This window comes from Cynocephalus volans, chromosome 4, assembly GCF_027409185.1.
Source record: "Cynocephalus volans isolate mCynVol1 chromosome 4, mCynVol1.pri, whole genome shotgun sequence".
NCBI lineage: Eukaryota > Metazoa > Chordata > Mammalia > Dermoptera > Cynocephalidae > Cynocephalus > Cynocephalus volans.
Window position 1 is genome coordinate 169,008,634 of NC_084463.1, and position 18,996 is coordinate 169,027,629.

Sequence of the window (18,996 nt, forward strand, 5' to 3'; positions counted from 1 at the left end):
GAAGCAAATCTTCAGCTTGAGATCCATCTCCTGTTTTTACAGGATGGGGGTTAAAGATTCTTAGGTATCCCATAAAGCTACCCACAATTATTTTATCTGTAGAGAGATTTTTTAAAAAAAGATGTTTGTTGAAGAAACAAACATTAGCAAATATCTTTGGAAATAAATTTTCTAATATCTAAAAGAGAAATCTAAAATTTAAAAGAATCCAATTCTGCTTCATATACAAAGGCCACTCTGCTCATAGAAGGTATAAGTAAAGGGAACTTATTTTAATAGCATACAGTTTTTCAAAAATAGCTTTACATCACCGTTATTCAATGTATTAACATACTGCATTTTTTCGTTAGCCTTGATTTGGTACCAAAATCGTAACTTAAGTTAAAGCAAACCCTTTTTCAAAGGACTAGTATAAGGTTGTAAACTGATTTCATCATAGGGTATCAACTCTACAACTGATTGTGGCTGTCAAAAGCACTGTATTAAAAAGGATTCTGAGGGTTCAGATCCTTGTACTGGCCAGCTGCCAAAAGAATAAAAAGGATTCTGAGGTCTCGCTAGATGAACTGCCCTAATTAACAATGTCTTGTCTTGTGTACATGAGGGGGAAAAGGTAGGATAGGTGTTGTGGGCTAAATTATGTCCCCCAAAAAGATACGGTGAAGTACTAACCCCAGGTACCTATCAATGTGACTTTATATAAAACAGGGTCTTTGCAGGTGTAATCAAGTTAAAATGAGGTGACAGTCAATTAGGTGTATGTGATAGGACTTGACTAGTGTCCTTTAATAAAAGACACATGGGGAGGAGAATGACATGTGAAGACACAGAGACATAAAGGGAAAAGATAGCCACGTGACAATGGATGCAGAGACTGCAGTGATGCATCTACAAACCTAAGAGTGCCTGGGGCTACCAGAAGCTGGAAGAAACAAGGAAGGATCCTAGAGGCTTCAGAGGGAGCACGGCCCTGCCAACACTGTGATCTCAGACTTCTAGCCTCCAGAACTGCGAGAGAATCAATTTCTGTTGTTTTAAGCTACCCGATTTGTGGTAGTTATAGTAGCCTTAGGAAACTTATTTCCATCTACTTAAATGTACAAGTTCTACATCTTTATTGAGAGCTTACTATGTGCCAGGCAATGGTCTAGGTAGTTTACATGTACTAACTCATAAATCCTCATAATAACCCTATGAGAGAGGTACTATCTTGGGAACTTCAATCCGGAATGGAGACACATGGGTCATTAGGAATCTGGTGCTAGATGATCTGATTGCAGCTCCCTTAAGGTCTACAAGGTCTCTGGAGCTGTGCTCACTCCAGGCCCCACTAAGGTTCAGCCAGTTCAACCTCTGCCTGCATTTGGGGGAGATATCTCACTCTCATTCCATCTTTTTTACTTAAATTTATCATAGTTTCCTGTCACTCGTGGCAAAAGAAAAAAAAAAAGATAATCAATGTAGAAATGAGCACCAGAGTGCGGTGCTGATAACACCAAGGCCACGGGTTCAGATCCCACATAGGGATGGCGGGTTAGCTCAATTGGGAGAGCGTGGTGCTGACAACACCAAGTCAAGGGTTAAGATCCCCTTACCGGTCATCTTTAAAATAAAAAAAAGAAAGAAAGAAATGAGCACCAGAGAATAAACTGCTGGATCCAAAACCTGCAGGGATATTTGGAATTGGCTCTTGAGCTGAGTTGGGACACAAAGCAGTAAGACTTCCGTTCATGTTCTAGGTACAGTTAAGCAGCTTTATACACAGCGAATGAACAGTTAATCAAGTCAGCACCTCTGGTCATCTGGGACCCTGTGCCCACTGCAGGTGAAACTCTAGTGGACTGGACAGCTGCTGCCGCAGGCTAAATAAACAGGAAGGAAAAATTCCAAACCATATGTAAGATGGCTTTTTCTAAGGGCACTGGATAATTTAAAATCAGAGAACAATAGGTTTAAACCTCAAAATTCTCATCTCAGGGTAAAAAATAAAACTCAGGGTCTTTGGGACTCTGCAGAAAGAATTTCTTACCACTTGTGTAAGTGGGACTTAACCACTGAGAATCCAATTCAGAGACTGATTCTTTGGGTTTTAAATTACATAACAAATAAGTTGACAAATACCTCCAGGTTTCTTAAGTAAAAGCCATGATCAGAAAGAAAGATTATACTGTTATGATGGAGTTACTAGAAGAGTCTAGAAGGCTTACAGAACTCTTCAACCTCGAAACATTTCTACAACACTCCCCACTGAGCTTCCTATGTATTCTGTCAAGCCCTAAGCTCCATTTTTACTTACTAAACAACCAAGATTTGACTTCAAAATAGCCCTCTCTTCAGGGATAGAGGAAGTCCGGATGGCCATTACAGTGACCAGATCTTCAAACTACGGTTAATTAATATGGGATTCCTCAGGGATTAAATAAACAGGCAGGCATTAAAGAAAAAGCCATTAATGTCTTTTTTTTTTTTAAGTGGTTCATTTTTTTCTTTTTCTAAATAGTATTCAACTATTAATACTACTGAGTAGTGCATTCTACTATATGTTTATCTCATTAGGGCCTCTTTTTGAAGTCTATAACCAAAAATATTCCAGGTCAATGAAAAAGAGGACAACTTAAGCCACCGTATTAGACAGTCATGGCTTCTCACCCATTCCCGCACTGAAGTCAAATTAGAGTCAGAGCCCCATGAACAATGACAAAGCTGTGTACGGTCAATGAATTTTGCTCAGATCCTGCCGTACGGGACTGGCAGTCATTTTCCCAGGTGTACTGAGGAAAGAGAAATACCCAAGCTTTTTGTGACAATACTGAACGTTGGCTCTCAGTTACTTCTAATTCTGAAAGCCCAGAAAGACACTGTCCTTGCCAGTTATGGAGGCCCGGGATAAATACATGTTTAACATAGTTCACCCAGTGGGAGAACAAAGCCAACCCATAGTTTTTCACCAGCTTCTGAGAGTTTAAAGGAAACATGTTTTCTTAGAAAATGATAGAACACCTGTTGGGTTCTCTAACAGGTACAGTGGGGGGTGTTATATTGGGAGAGCTACATAAAAGCTCATGGAACTCTATCTCCCCACCAAGAAGAAGATAAAAATCAATGATACTCCAAGGCCAGATTTTGGGTGGTTTCCAAAATTCAACAAGACACTTAAATATGCAGATGTGGTGATTCCTATTGCATCCCTGATTAATAACCAAATTTGCCATTATAGGGTAACAGGTCTCACAGAGTTCCGGTTGATCAGTAAACCTTAAAGAGCAACTACAAATTCTTCCACTTCTCTAGTGTCTTCTTGGAGCCACCTAATTTAACTCATCTGCTAGTACACAGTTCTTGATCTGAGTAATGCACTTTTCTCCCTTCCAATACAAAGGGACCAACGAAACAGTTTGCTTTCACCTGGCAGGGGCTGCAGGAACCAGGAACTTCATCTCAGAAAGGTTTGCTGGGGTTGGAAGAACTGTGAGTGAAACTCAGGGATCCCTGCTGCCTGGACCAGCAGTAAATGAAACTAGTGCAGTCTCCCTCAAGCAAGCATCAGTGTTCCAGACCCCTCACAAATGAAGGCCTAAACCATTTCCCTAGTCCCTTCCCCTAGCACCCAAGACCAAGAGCTCCAACCAGACAGAAGGCCGGTCAAAGGTTAAAAAAAAAAAAAAAAAGAAGTTGCCTGGTTGACCAGTTGCAAAACTGCGGAATGTAGCCCCCAACACGTCTTCCTTAAGTTACCACACAATCTTTACTGCTCCTTCATGTTAACATTTTAAATTTTCCTTCTCTCTTCTTTCCCTCAACTGTTATATAGTTATGGACACTGTACATACCACTTATGTATGTGAGGCAGCAGAATATTGGAACAGGATCATGACAGAATAACAAGAGAAAGGGACGTCACCTAGACATCCTCAATTTGAAGGGCAGGGGCTGCCTGAAACTGCTTCTCAAGAAGCAGGTATACATGGTTTTCTCCCATTGCAGATAAGTTAAGAACACATGTATGTGCAGTTGTACAAGGGATAGTTGCCCTATGTGCAATATAAATATCGAGTAGCTAAACGATAAATGCAGAAGCTATTTTTCAGTTAGTCTCATGTGTTTTCTGCTCCAATTCTAGTAATAAACTCTCCCTCCGGCACACAGGTTGAAATGTAAGCTAAACTGGATTATTCAGGTTCTCTCTCCCCTCCCTCATTCTCACCATCTCTCTCAAGTGTCTGAATCTTAAGTTGAGAGAATTAGGAAAGCAGATACCACTTCAAACACATGGTGTCCAATTTCAACTGGACTCTCAAGATTAGCAAGGAACCCTTCTCCTGTATGTCAAGTCAGCTTCCCCTGAAACAATTTCAAGGTCCCTACTATCCTCCTGGAACCCTCTGGTCACCTCTGGTAAGGTTCCACGGACAATACTGTCTCAGCTTCCCAACTTGACCTGCAAACCTCTCTACATCTGTATCTATTCTCACCTTCTTGCCCTCATCAAGCTGAACAAAAGTTCCCATGCCTCTTCAAGGTTAACCCTTCCACCTGTGCACCAGATCCCCTCTGTGACTGTCTTCTCTGGATCCCTGCTCTATCAATTATATCTTCTATCCTACTACAAACTGAATTTTTCCACTTCCCTTGACTCTACACTGTCCCCAAATCATCATCTTCCCTTTTTCCCTTTACAGCTAAGTTTCTTTAAAGCGCCATAAAAACTCAATCTCTTCACCTCCCACTCCTTCACTGACTGCAAATCTACCTCTTGTTACCACTGTGCCCACTCATCCACTCGCATCAAGGACACGAATGAACTGCTTGCTGCTAAATGGCGTGGAGACGTTTAGTCCTCCTATCACTATATCTTGCCTCCCAAGTACCAGCCCAGCTTGTTTTCCTGCCTCTCTGCCTGCCCTTCTTAGAATCTTTCAATGGCTTCTCTTCCCAAACTTCCCCCTTTAATGCTCACAGTCTCCAACTTACAGTCCTACACTTCCTCCCCTCTTATTCCAACTTCTCTCCCTGTTCATTTTCATCCATTCTCAGGGCTTAAAATTCAACCAGCAAACTGCTCACTCCCAAATCTCTATCTCTGTTCTGCACACTAGACATTAACACTAAGGTCAAAGGTTCAGTTCCCCATACTGGCCAGCTGCCAAACAAAAAAAGAAAGAAAAAATGGTTCATTTAGAAACAAAAATAAAAACGCAGATACCTAAGCTCACAGATACCACCCCACAATACAGTCTCATAGGATCTTGTATGTCTGGGATAGAAAATCTTTATAAGTAATAATTGCCCCAGGAAATAACACAGGTGACCAGGCTTTGGGAAGTAATGAACAGTGTTTTTATCTATGTGGGACACACACACGTAATGACTTTTGTAGAGCATACTTGGGAAAACAGAGGAAGCTGCTCACAGGCACCCCAGTGAGGAACTACAATAGAAATGGATGACTGAACAGTATGTTATTCAGAAAATCAGTAAGTACAGTTTCCAACCAAGCTGAGCTTTAGATAATTTGGGCAGAAATGGATTTGAAATTGATCTCTCTGGCAGGTATTTTTGTGGCATGACTCTCTTATGTTGCCAAATAATAGGGGAATCATAAGCTTTAACAAACACTTGGGCTGAGCCAGGGTTAATCCAGGTTAAGGAACCTACCAAAGACACCCTCTGAATCAAAGGCCTTCCTGTCTCCTATACATGGGAGTGAAGGACCCAGATTTTCCTTAGAAACAATTCAGAAGGTGTTCAGTGCAGTTTAGTACCTTCCACTCTTCTTCTTTGATAATGTAATTTTCCCCTTACACTGTTTTCCATAGATCCTACTGTTTTTATTATAGGCAAGAGAAATCGGTTAAAGAAAAATGATTTATATACGCTGAACAAAAGAATGGTTATGTTTTCTTTTAAGAGGACAATGACTATTTGGATTGCAAAAAAAAAGTTCATGACTATAAATTATTTAAGCCAAATACAAATTTCAAATAGCAATGATATGAAACTAACCTGTTTTAAAGACCATTTAAAAAATATGAAGGTGCAAAGAGGAGTAAATAATACAGGAATAAGATAATATGTGGATTTCAGTATTATAATAATGAAAGCAATGATTTAATAATTATTTTCTACTAATAGAGCTAGCATAATTTCATTATGACATGAATGACTTTCAGATCCAAAAAAAATTTTTTTCTCATCAATGAATTCAAAATTTTGACAAATTACCCTACAAGACCTAATTTTGCAACAAAAGAAAACAAATGAATGATGCCATGTAATTTTTTATGAATTCCAGCAAGTAATATGACAGAACCAACACAAATCAGAACAACATAAACAACAAAAAAACTATATTTATCAGCTTGCTACCTAAATAATACTTATAAGAAAAACTACTTTCAAAATTAGGGCATAATTATGACAGTGCAATTAAGTTCTACAAAGTACATATGAGGGGTCTTCAAAAAGTTCATGGAAAGATTCATATTACCTTTTAATTCTACTTTTCCATGAACTTTCTGAAGTATCCTCATATTTACAAAGGCAAGTTGTTTTATTTGATCTCTTTAAAGCTTAGTTCCAAGGTGCATGGTCATAAGTTGCTTACCTTGGCCATTTCCACTATTGTCAACATCAGCCAAACACAAACAGCCTTGATCAAATTCTTCTTTTTCTCCCAGAACAGTAGACCACCAATCACGGGCTTTAAACAAAGACATTTTCTTTCACTCTAAAAAGAAAACATTTATTTATAATAAAAATCCACTTCACACCACAAATTAATTCTCTCTTAAGGCATAGCAAATTAAACTTGGACACCTTTGAGAAGAACATTTCTGTATTAAATTTAATTTGGGGTTCTGGCCAGTTAGTTCAGTTCCTTAGAACACAGTGTTATAAACACCAGGGTCAAGGGTTTGGATCCCTGTATGAGACAGCTGCCAAAACAGAAACCTTTAATTTTTTTGCCAAAACTTTTTTAATTTTTTGTATTTTGAACACAAATATGAAACCACAAATCCAAACAGTAAGAAACATTAATCAGATATTTTGCAATCTTGTTGGGCTGAGAAATTATACATCTTTGTTGGGCTAATTCTCTCTTCTGAGACATTTAGGAGTAAATGGCACAAAAGTAACAAAAAAAAAGAAGACATTCTTCGGAAGCAAGATTCAAATCTACCAACACTATTTAGCACATAAGTCTTCAGCGAAATACCTAACTTCTTTTCATAGTTTGGTCTTCACAGAGACTTCAGTATCTCCCATTACAACGAATAGCCTAGAAGAACAAATGAGATCAAATGGGTCAAACGACTGAACCCAGAATAGGCACATTACGAGTACTCAGAAAGCATCCAATCCCTCTCGCCATTCACACTGTAGAAAGGCAAGATGGAAGAGGGAAAATCACACCAAAAAAGAACCAGGAAAACTGGGGCACAGGTTCATTTATACCACTAACTCCCTGTGTGTCCTCAGGCAACCCACAGAACCTCTCTGTACTTTGATTTCTCATCTACAGTGAGCATCTACCAGCCCTACCTACCACTGAGTTACTAATATGGTGGATGTGAAAGCACATTACAACACAGCATCGCATACCCCGGGACTCTAAAACAGTTCATTTATCTAATATAAATGAGGCTTTCCTTCATGCTACGCTGATTTAAATAGTAGTTTGGGTATGCAGTCAATTCTTATTCGCAAAAGTTTTCTATAAGGTCACCACAAATACTGAATTAGCAAATACTAAGCCATTGCTCATAGGCAAAACACAGGTTTAGGTTCCTGCAAGCCTCTAGTCACGTTTTGTCAACCAATCAACACCTGATGTTGTTTTATGTGTGTTTCAGTTTAAGGACACCTTATTTATTGTTGATTCATGACCACTGAACTCAGGGCCAACAGTGCTATAATTCTGTCTGAAGAGAGCTTATCTAATTGCACACACGTCTGCTCCTCGACTTACAATAGGATTACTTCTCAATAAACCCATCATAAGTTAAAAATACCATAAGTTGAAAATGCATTTAATACACCTGGGAAAAGATCAAAATTCAAAATTCGAAGTATGGTTTCTGCTGAATACGCATCACTTTCGTAAAGCTGAAAAATCTTCGGACCGTCGTAAGTCAGGGACCATCTGTATTTTCTCCAGTCTATTACAGCCTTCTTGTACTTAGAAACATGAGACAGCCCTTCAGCAGTACATTTTAGGGCCATTTTAAACACTGAAATTACCCCATCAGCACAAAAATGTGGCATAAAGTACTGTAGACCATGAAAAGACACTCGTTTACAGTAGGAGAGCTGAAACAGGAAAGCAGAGAGTCACTGTTTTATGACAGCTGAGAACATGTGCATCAGGAGACTCAAATTTTTTGCTGCTTTGCACATGACCATGAGTGACTGCAAAAGCATCACAAGCCCTGATTTGGGGGTCACAAATAAATTTTAGCGAGTAGGCAAATTCGCAAATACAGAATCTCAAATAATGAGGATCAACTGTACTTTTTTAAATGTAGATCAATCTGCTTCTTAAAATAGGCCTCCCACATAAGCTGATCATAGAAACCAAGACCATTTGTGTTCATTTAAAGTTGGCCAAGAAATTGGCTGAGAATAATGTGGTGGTAAAAAGTGTAGACTGGAGGCAGCCTGTGTGAGTTTGAATTCCTGTTTCACCACATACTAACCATGCAACTAGGAGCAGGTTACTGTAAGTTACTGAACCTCTCTACACTTCAGCTTCCTCATCTACAAAATAAAGATAAGAGTGGTGTTGTGAGAATTAAGTAAGAATGCAGTAGAAGCAACGTCCAGAATTGGAGAAAATATTTTCAAATCATATATCTGACAAGGAGTTAATATCCAGAATATATAAAAAATTCCTACAATTCAAAAATAAAAAAGCAAACAACCTGATTTAAAAATGGGCAAGGGAAATGAACAGACATTTCTCCAAAGAAAATATACAAATGGCTAGCAAATACACAAAAAGATGCTCAGTACCACTAATCATCAGGGAAATGGAAATCAAAGCTACAATGAGGTAATGCCTCACATTCATTAGAACGGCTACTATCAACAAAACAGAAAATAACAAGTGTTGACAAGGATGCAGAAAAATTGAAACCCTTGTGCATTGTTGATGGGAATGTAAAATGGTGCAAGCACTATGGAAAACAGTATGGAGGTTCCTCAAAAAATTAAAAATAGAAACATCATATGATCCAGAAATTCCACTTCTGGATGTACATCCGAAAGAACTGAAATTAGGGTCTTGAAGAGATTTTTGTACACCTTAGATAAGTGGCCACAAGAGACATAGCTGGAGTTTGAATTATAAACACACATGACTATATCAAGTGAAAACAGCTGCCACGTGAAAACGGCCTTGAAAACCTTTGCTAGTGAACAAATTTTTTCAGCTTGTTAAAATATAGGAAATAAATTCTCCAATGTGAAAAGCTAACTTTCCAACATTGTCTATAAATAGAAATGTCTACACCAAACACTAATTTCTCATGGACTTCTAACACAAAATTGAAGATCTATTTCTGTTGACAAAATAATACAGGCAACATTTAAATCCTTCTTGTTTCTCTCCTGCACTATCCCTTTCTCCTTACTCACCTACCACTTTGCTAGTTCCTGAAAGCCCTCTTTTCCCAGACAGTTTAGTGCCTTGCTATTCAAGGTAAAATCCCTGGACGAGCAGTATCGGCATCACACAAAAGCTTGGTAAAATCTTGGCCTCCTCAAACAATATCCCCAGGTGATTCACTCACACCTTAAAGCTTGAGAAGCACTGATTTAACTAATACGTAAAGGCATAAGTGGGTATTTTCTTACAGTGGAGTTCTACCTTTCCCCACCTCCCCTGCTTATGGCAATTTTTTTTTTTTTTCTTTTTGGCAGTTGGCTGGTACAGGAATCCTAGGGATCTGAACCTCTGACCTCGGTCTTATCAGCACCATGCTCTAACCAACGGAGCTTGGCCAGCCCTCCCTTCTTTTTCCTGCCACTAGTTGCCTTTCCAGGGCTTGAAAAGAGAATTATTTTTCAAATCAAAGAACTTAAGCAGCTGGAAGTTATCCATCATTCACCCAGTCCTCCCACTTTATAGGAGAAGCCCACAGAAGTTATATGATTCCCCTAAATCACTCAGCTAATGGCAGAACCTTGCTTGTATAATCTCTAGAACTTTGTCTCAAGCTGCCAATGCCCTGCAACTAATATCTGAAAAATTGAAAAAGCATGTGTCAGTAGAGGTATTTTTGTTTTGTTTTAATTTTCAAAAAGAGTGTTGAGGGAGGGCTAATTTTAAACCCAGGTCCAACAAATGGGTCTTCCACAACTACCTTAATTATTTCAGACCAACACTAACGCTGACTTTCATACCAGGGCAAGACATAAGGTAATGCATAGCAGAATTTCATAAATTCCATTACATCATAATCCTGTATGTTGGTTCCCCCATGTCCCAAGTGGTATCATGTATCATTGCTGGCAATAATTTATTGATCAATAAGGACTTACATTTTTAAAGAGTTAAAGAACAACAGAAAAAACAAAAATTGGGGCTGATGATCAGTAGCCACCGTATGTTTCCCAAGTGCCTCTCTCTCCAGTTTCAGAGGCAGAAGCAGAGGAAGATGCACTGCCCACTCCCAAGAAATGAAGAAACCACAAACTCTCATCTATGCAAAGTTGCCATACCATTAATTTCCTTTGCTAAAAATTGGTGGATTTTAAAAAGCAACTTAGGCAGCAGTACAACAGATTTCAAAGGAAAGTTCCTTTCTACTTTGGCTTCAAAGATGGATCTGATAGTGAGTCTGAATGATGTATGGTTGCTGAACATCCCTGCTTATGCACAAAAGGCTTAATTCTTTGGCTCAAACCAAGCAAACACACCTACAAAAATTTTCTCTTTGCACACAGCAGTTGTGTTCCTAATAAGCATGTATATAATCCGTTTTTTACTTAATCTTGAATAGCCTTACAAACACTAGAGTACCTTGATATCTAATGGAAATCTAAGTTAAATAATAACTAGTATGTTTTGCAATTTAAACTTTCAGAAGGGTCCACTTTCGGCATAACACGTGAGAAATTCCATGTACCTGCTCCCCAGTGAAACAGGTGAAAATTATTTTTAAAAACAACCATATAAAGTCTCTGAAAATGGCCTTAAGGGCATATAGCAAATGAAGACATTTATTCAAAAAAATCTTCTATAAGAACAGCAATAGCTCTCTTGCTTCCTGTCACCACGTGATCTGCTTGTACCCTCCGGCTGCCTGCTGCTTTATGCCATGAGTAGAAGCAGCCTGCGGCCCACACCAGATGCAGTTATCCCAGAATCGTTTTCCTGATAATAAATACTCAATTAATCTTGTACACCTGAATCCCTGACTCTGGCTTTATATCTGTTGTGCTATCAAAAGTGGCACCTTGAGAAGAACACTAAAGATTTGATTAGAAGATAGATCTTCACCTGGCTACCTGACAATAAGCACTCCATCACTGAAGGTTGGGAAACTGAGATTTAGAGAAAATAACCCAATACACAATCCACAGAAGTCATATCATATATTTTAAATTCACATGGCAAAATTTATTTTTTTAAAAAAACTTTGGCTTCCAGTCAAGATGGTGGAATAGACGGTATCCAGTGCCACCCTCTCCCACAATCAACCAATTTACACCTATCAAAAAGCAATGACAGCCAAGCTGGACTGCTAGAGATCAGGGGAAGAGGAGGAGAGACCTACAGAGTACATGAAGGCAGGAGAAGCCACGATGAGAGAAAGAAGCATTCCAACCATTTAGAGCCCTGGCTGCTTCAAGGCTGGCCCTGATGAGCACACAGAGCAGGAGGTGGCAAAAGCTGCAGCTGTGCCCTTCAGATGAAGTTGCTTGGAGGCTGCAGAAGAGAAGAGGGCCTTGGGAACCCCCAGGCCAGCAAGACCACTAACAGGGTTCCTGTGGACCCACATAGGAGCACGGAGCCACAACAACTGAAAAAAAGGAGCCACTCAGATGCTGGTGAGTCATCACAAGGATCTGGCACATGGCCCATCCCATGGGACATGTTTGGAGCACAGGAGGTGGGGGAGACAGACTCACTGGGGGAACACTGGGGCACAGTAAGGACAGCTGTTCTGCCCCCCAATCAGTGCAAGACCACTCAGGGGAGACTTGTCAGGAATACAGAACCACAGCAGATGCTGTTTGCTCAAAAGACTCAGGCCCAGACCAGAGTTTCTACACAACCCAGGTGTACCAGATCTCATGAGACCCAGAAGTACCTATAAAGTCAACCATTAAAACTTGAGCTGCACAAAAAGCCTTCCCCAGGGAATCAGTAGCAAAGCAGCAATTTAAGATTAACCAGAGAGCTCAAGTACTGGTCCCCACAGGAAGTTCCCCCATTTTAGAAGTAAGCAAAGGACTACAAATTAGTTCCAGTGCAGAGTTTAAGTGGTGGGAACAGCAAATAATCCAACACAGACTGAAAGATAAAACAAAATACCCACACACCAGAGGCAAAGTTTGATATTAACTAGTAAAGATCTCACATCATCAAAGAACACCTATAAAACCTAGAAGGACCAGAAGTCCCATGGGTTACCAAGCAGCGAGTGGGAAGGGCTGAGGACCTCAGCCACACCCCCCGACACCCACAACCAGCCCAGCGACACCACCAAGTCACCACAGTAAGAGCTCCAGGCTCCTGAACTGGGGCAGTGGGGGGGCCAAGGGCCTCAGCCACTCCCCCCGACAGCCGCACCAGCCCAGCAACAACCACTGAGCTGCCACAAGAAGCACCCCAGGTTCCCAAACTGGGGCAGTGGGGGGTGAGGGCTTCAGCCACATCCCCCTGACATCTGCACCCAGCCCAGCAATGACCAAGCCACTGCTGGATGCCCCCTGGCATCCCCTGCAGCAATGAAGGGGGTGCCACAGGCCTCAACCCTGCCCCTCCTCCTTCCTCCTTCCCACCCTATTTCATTCCTCTTTCCCCTCCCCTCTCCCCCTTCTCCCCCAACTGCTCCACAACATCATAGAATGTAAAAAATATATATATAAACAAATAAACTTAAAAAAAAATAAAAATACAGCTTTGCAGATTTAAAAAAAAAAATAGGTAGATAACAAAGCTAGTATTTGAACCCCCCCAAAAAAAGAACAGCAAGAGTCCATGGTATTTCAACTAATACTCATACCCTCTCTCTACTTACTCCCAGCTCAGCAAAATGGAAACTCCACTGCAGACTGGGATAGCCAAGAAGAGAGTGCACCCTCTTCCTCCAGCTCCCAGCCAGAGAAATATCTTCCCCCGAGGGGCAGGATATCAGCACTTCTCACTCTAGCCCAGGTATCTGTTGCTGACTCAACAAGAAACAGTAAATCTAAACAGACCTCAACAAATGAAGAGACTGAATTAGTAATCAAAAAACTATCCACAAAGAAAAGGCCAAACCCAGATGGATTCACTGGTGAATTCTACCAAACTACCAATTCTTCATAAACTGCTCCAAAAAATAAAAGAAGGGAACACTTTCCAACTCATTCTATGAGGCTAATGTTACCTGAGCCAAAACCAAAGACATCACAAGAAAACTATAAACCAATATCTCTTATGAATACAGATGCAAAAATCCTCAACAAAATACTATTGGCAAATTGAATCCAATAAAATATTCATACAAAAAGAATTATATGCCATGACCAAATGGATTTACCCCAAGAATGCAAGGTGGTTTAACATCCAAAAATGAATCAATGTAATATACTGTATCAATAAAATAAAAATGAAAAACCACCTCATCATCTCAATCGACTCAGAAAAAGAATTTGACAAAATCCAACTCTTCCATTATACAAACACTCAACACACTTGGAATAGAAGGAAAGTTACTCGAACTGATAAAAGATATCTATCTACACAAAATCCACAGTTTACATCATGCTTAATGGTGATTAACTAGATGCTTTCCCCCTAAGATCAGGCACAGAACAAGGATGTGTACATTCGCCACTTCTATTGAACACTGTACTGGAAATTCTAACTAGGACAATTAGAAAAGAAAAAAATAAACAAAAGCTTCTAGATTGGATAGGAAAAGAAAAAATAAAACTGTCTTTACTCACAAATGAAATGATCTTGCATATAGAAAATCCTAAGGAATTCACTAAAAACCTATTAGAGCTAATAACTGAGTTCTGCAAAGTTGGAGGATACAAGAAAAACATACAGAAATCAATTGTATTTCTACACACTTGCAATGAATAATCCTAAAATGAAATTAAGAAAACAATTCCATTTACAATAACACTCAAAAGAATAAAATACTTAGAAATAAATCTAACAAAAGAAGTGTAAAACTAGGGCTAGTCAGTTAGCTCACTTTGGTTAGAGTGCTGTGCTCATAACACCAAGGTCTATGGTTCACATCTCCATACCTGCCAGCCGCAAAAAAAAAAGTGTAAAACTTACACTCGATAAAACATTGAAAAAACTATAAAACATTGCTGAAAGAAATTAAAGAAGTTCTAAATAAAAGGGAAATCATCCCATGTTTATGGATCTGAAGACTTATTGTTCTTAAGATGGCAATACTTCCCAAATCACTCTACAGATTCAATGCAATAAACATTAATCCATTCACGAGGGATCCACCCCCATGACTCAAACAGCTCCCAGCACTGCCACATTAGGGATTAGGTTTCCACACAAGTTTTAGGAGAACAACACATCCAAACTCTATCAGCCACTACAAATATTCACATATAATTTTTCATTTCTCTTATGTTCTCATTTCTCTTAGATAATGCCGTGGGGCGAACATATGTTTTCATTTCTCTTAGATAATGCCTTGGGGTGGAATTGCTGGATCACACGTTAATTCTATGTTTAAGTGCTAAAGACCCTGTCAAGCACGCCCTCTCACCCTGTGATCTGCTTGGACCCGCTGGCTGTCTGCAGTTTTCTGCTGTGAGTAGAAACAACCTGAGGTCCACACCAAATGCAGCTGTCCCAGAATTGTAAGCCAAATAAACCTCTTTTCTTTATAAATTACCCCGACACAAGTACTCTGTTGTAGCAACACAAAAACAGACTGATACAGTGGCATTATTAATATTAGCCAAAATGTAGAAACAAATGCCCATCAACTGATTAATATATAAATAAAAGGTGGTATATCCATAAAATAGAATGTTATTTGGCCATAAAAAAAGGAAAGAATGAAATACTGATATATGCTACAATATGAATGAACCTTAAAAACACTATCCTAATTAAGCCACTTAAAGACCACATATCTGATTTCATTTATATGAAATGTCCAGAACAGGCAAATCCATAGAGAGAGAAAGTAGATTAGAAGTGGGGGAAGTGGGGATGGGTAAAAGAGTTCGAGGGTGAGCGCTAAAGGGTGTGAAGTCTCTTTGGGGGAAGATAAAAGTATTCTAAATTGAACATGGTGATGGATGCACATATCTGTGAATACACACAAAAAACGAATTTTATATGTTAAATGGATGAATTGTATAGTATGTGAGTTATTTCAATAAAGCTGTTATTTTTCTAAAGAGAGTAAATACTCATGAATACATGGGGTTTGTTTTACTCTTCTTTATAATTTTGTTTACATTTAAAATTTTCCCATAATAAAAAATAATAAAATAAAAATTTTTTCACTTTTTTAAAAGGAGGACGCTTATGTATTTTGGCCACATTTATCCTACATAAGAAGAACAATAGGTTAGCAAATTAAATGCAGAATGTTAGCAAAATAAATTCGGCCCTTTCGAGAAAAAGAAAAAATGGCCATAAATTAAGACTTAAATAAAACACTAATTTGTATTCCAAGTTGAGAAAGATGTAGCCCTTGATGCTGAGATATTAAAGCAAGCAGTTCAGTGGGGGAGGTCCAATACTGACAGGTTAGGAAGAAGCAAGGTAAGGAACAATAGTAATAGGACATTTTTCAGTTCTGTAACCTGGCTTTTGGCTTACAAAAACAAATAAAAAGTATTCCAAACAAAAAAATAAATCCCAGGCAGTTCTAAATATTTTGCAAGTATTCTCTTTCAATCTTCATAACAGAACTACAAAGTAAATCACAGGTACCATTATTCGGGTATCCCTGAATACAGAGAGGTTAAGAAGCCTGTCCAAATGATCGCAATAATACTGGTGGATGTGGCACCTAAACCCAGGCTGTCTACTCCAGAACCCTAAACAAATGATCTATGCAGCCACCCCATGTAGACTATAAAAGCAATAGCTCTGTTCATATGAATTCTAATCACCACAAGCTCAAACTGCAGAAAAGTATTCATACATTTAAATAGTTAAAGGATGACTAGAAAACAATACTTTAAAGGTTTTAACAGGTGCTTCCCTATAAATAGGCACAAAAGATTAGTTTCTAATGCCTTATTAGAATAATAAATGGAAGATATCTTTATCACCCCAAACTCCAGAAATTCTCTTCCACACTTACTTCTTGACACTTCCTTTTTAAAATTTATTTATATATGTGTTATCTTCCAAACCAAGTTTCCTGAGATTTAGGTTTCTTTTAAGAGATGGATGTTTTAACACCACATTGACCTAGTGCTGCAATACGGAAGGGTGAACAGCATGGCTGGAGCCATGATAACCCCAGAAAACCCTGCGGGAGGAATGTGTGGCTTTGAAGGCAGAAGTTCGGGAAAGATGATAAATGCACATAGAGTTGTAAGAATATTGGTTTTGAAGGCAATATTACAAGGGCTCAGCGTTGGGATTTTCAGTAAAAGACACTAAAGTCAGAAAAGCACAAGAGCTGGAGTCAGACAAACCTGGCTTCATTTTCTGACCCCATGTTCCATCTGTATGACCTTAGACAAATCTCTCGTCCTCTAGTCTCCCAATTGTTCTTGGGGCGGGGGGTGGGTGCCAGGATAAAACAGCACAAACCCAAAGTAAGCATTCAATAAATGTCAGTAGTAACCTAGTAGTAGTAAGAGTAGTAACAATGGTGGTGGTGGTGGCAGTGATAGTGTGCTCTGAGTAAGATGAAACAACAAATGCCCTCTGGACTGAAATTTTAAATGAGCCGCACAAAAGGCTGATAGTAATCTTCAATGGAAATGTTATTAATCAGCAGGGATGTTTTACAATAACTTCATGTGTTCCAATAATTTCAAAAAATATTTGAAAATATTTAGAGGGATAAGACTTGATATGTACATCAATAAAACTTTTTAAATTATTATATATTACTGAATTTTTTCCCGTCAATGAATATTTCCATCCAGAAGTTGTACCATAAACGTTAAGTGTATAGTTGTAATTTAAGCACAGAAATTGCACATAGTGAAAAATCCCTTAAACCCTCACAAATAACTTGTAAATTATTTTCAAAACAAAGTTTCTTTTTCTTAATTCTTCTAAATTAAAAATTCAGTTTATTCACCAAAAAATAAAATTTCCCAGCAATTATTCTCTTTACATATTGCTACTATGTTAGAAAATATTTCCTTCTGAATGTTGGCTGAAAATCAGCTAAGAGCCATAGTTTTCCCTCTAGCATCTTTCAAGTCATGTGTGTGTGTACATGTAATACGTGAGATTTTTAAAATAAAAGTGAGATACCCCCAAAAACCTTAATGTTTTCCAGAATATTCAAGTCAATTGCAGGACTTGACTGGGAGGAGGAGGTGCTGATAAAATCAGCTCAGTTCACCTAAACTGCTGTGGTCTGCAACGTAGAAAAGAGAAGCAATAATCCTACTGCAAGGAAGATTAGGGGGTATTAGTACCTGCACCCTACATCAGTCATAGGCTGAGAACTGCTCTGACCATTTGCTAACAGACCTGTTCAAGTGTCACAGGAGAATGTTCATTCACCACGTGACAGGCATTCCTCAGTGGAATCCTCAAACGTTTTTGTCACCCTTTTCTAGAAGATGTTCCCAGGATCTCGCACACTTTGTGCTCATGATTGGGCAGTGTGTCCTAATGCAAACATCCTTCCTAAAAACACCTATCACCTTAGATCCCCAAAACCATTGCATGGCATCAGAGTCTTGCACACAAAACACAGAAAGGGCAATTCATGCACCCGAAGTTTAACTCCTGACACTTTCTTACCTGATGCCAAGGCAGGTGCAACCTGCCCCACCTCACTGCGAACGCTCTTTGCGCAGATTTCCCGTTAAGAACGCCTGACGAGGTTCCCAGTGACGGAGTGGAGGGTGCAAAGGAGAGCAACCCTTCGCCTCGCTACTCCCGCTCTAAGTTGTTTCAAGTCCCGGGCAGGAGAGAGCCCCTCCAGGCAGCCCCGCCGGCTCCCCAGAGTTGGAGCCGTTCTCCCCAGCACACTCGCCGGCGCCCCTTTCCGTCACCCCGGAGACAAGCAGGGGCAGCGCATGTATCCCTCGGAAGAGACCAGGCAGGCGAGGACTGCAGGTGCAGCGGCTTACAGAGGAGGAACTGATGGAGAAGGTGGGGAGCGGGGTGCAGCAAAAAGGGACAGACGCGGCGCAGGGGACCGCTCTCCGCCCCCGCCTAACTCCAAGCCACCCTCGCCCTGTTGTCACGGCGCTTTACAACGGACGCTACTGCGCAAGTCAGCGCTGCGCCGCGGTGCCTGCTGGGGGTTGTAGTCCACGGAGGCTGAGCCGAGGAAGGCGGCGGCGATTTCCGAGGGGGCCGCGCTCGGATCGGAATCCTAGTGTGCGGGGCTCATCTGAACCACCGCCTAGTCCTCAGCAGAGAGAGAATCAGTGCAGTTCCCTCCCCTGCCCTCGCAGCCGTTCCTCCCACCCAGGCTCCGCGAAGACCCCGCTCCCGCCTCGGCTCCGGACGCGGGCCACGCCCCCCGGGACTCGCGGGCGGGGCCTCCCTGAGGGCGGGGCGGGCATCACCGAGGCGCGCCCCCGCGAGTGGCCTGTTGTTTCCTGGCGGGAGGCGTGCGCGGCCCCGTCCAT

General features: G+C 40.3%; 1 long non-coding RNA gene across 1 annotated transcript; it reads right to left on the bottom strand.

Moving 5' to 3' along the window:
• Window positions 1–13: 13 nt before the first annotated feature.
• On the bottom strand, window positions 14–18,610 carry LOC134377296 (uncharacterized). The gene is made up of 3 exons (XR_010023438.1): window positions 18,158–18,610; window positions 6,605–6,727; window positions 14–96 (listed from the first exon to the last, which is right to left on the bottom strand). It is a non-coding gene; the product is annotated as an uncharacterized LOC134377296 (long non-coding RNA).
• Window positions 18,611–18,996: the final 386 nt, after the last annotated feature.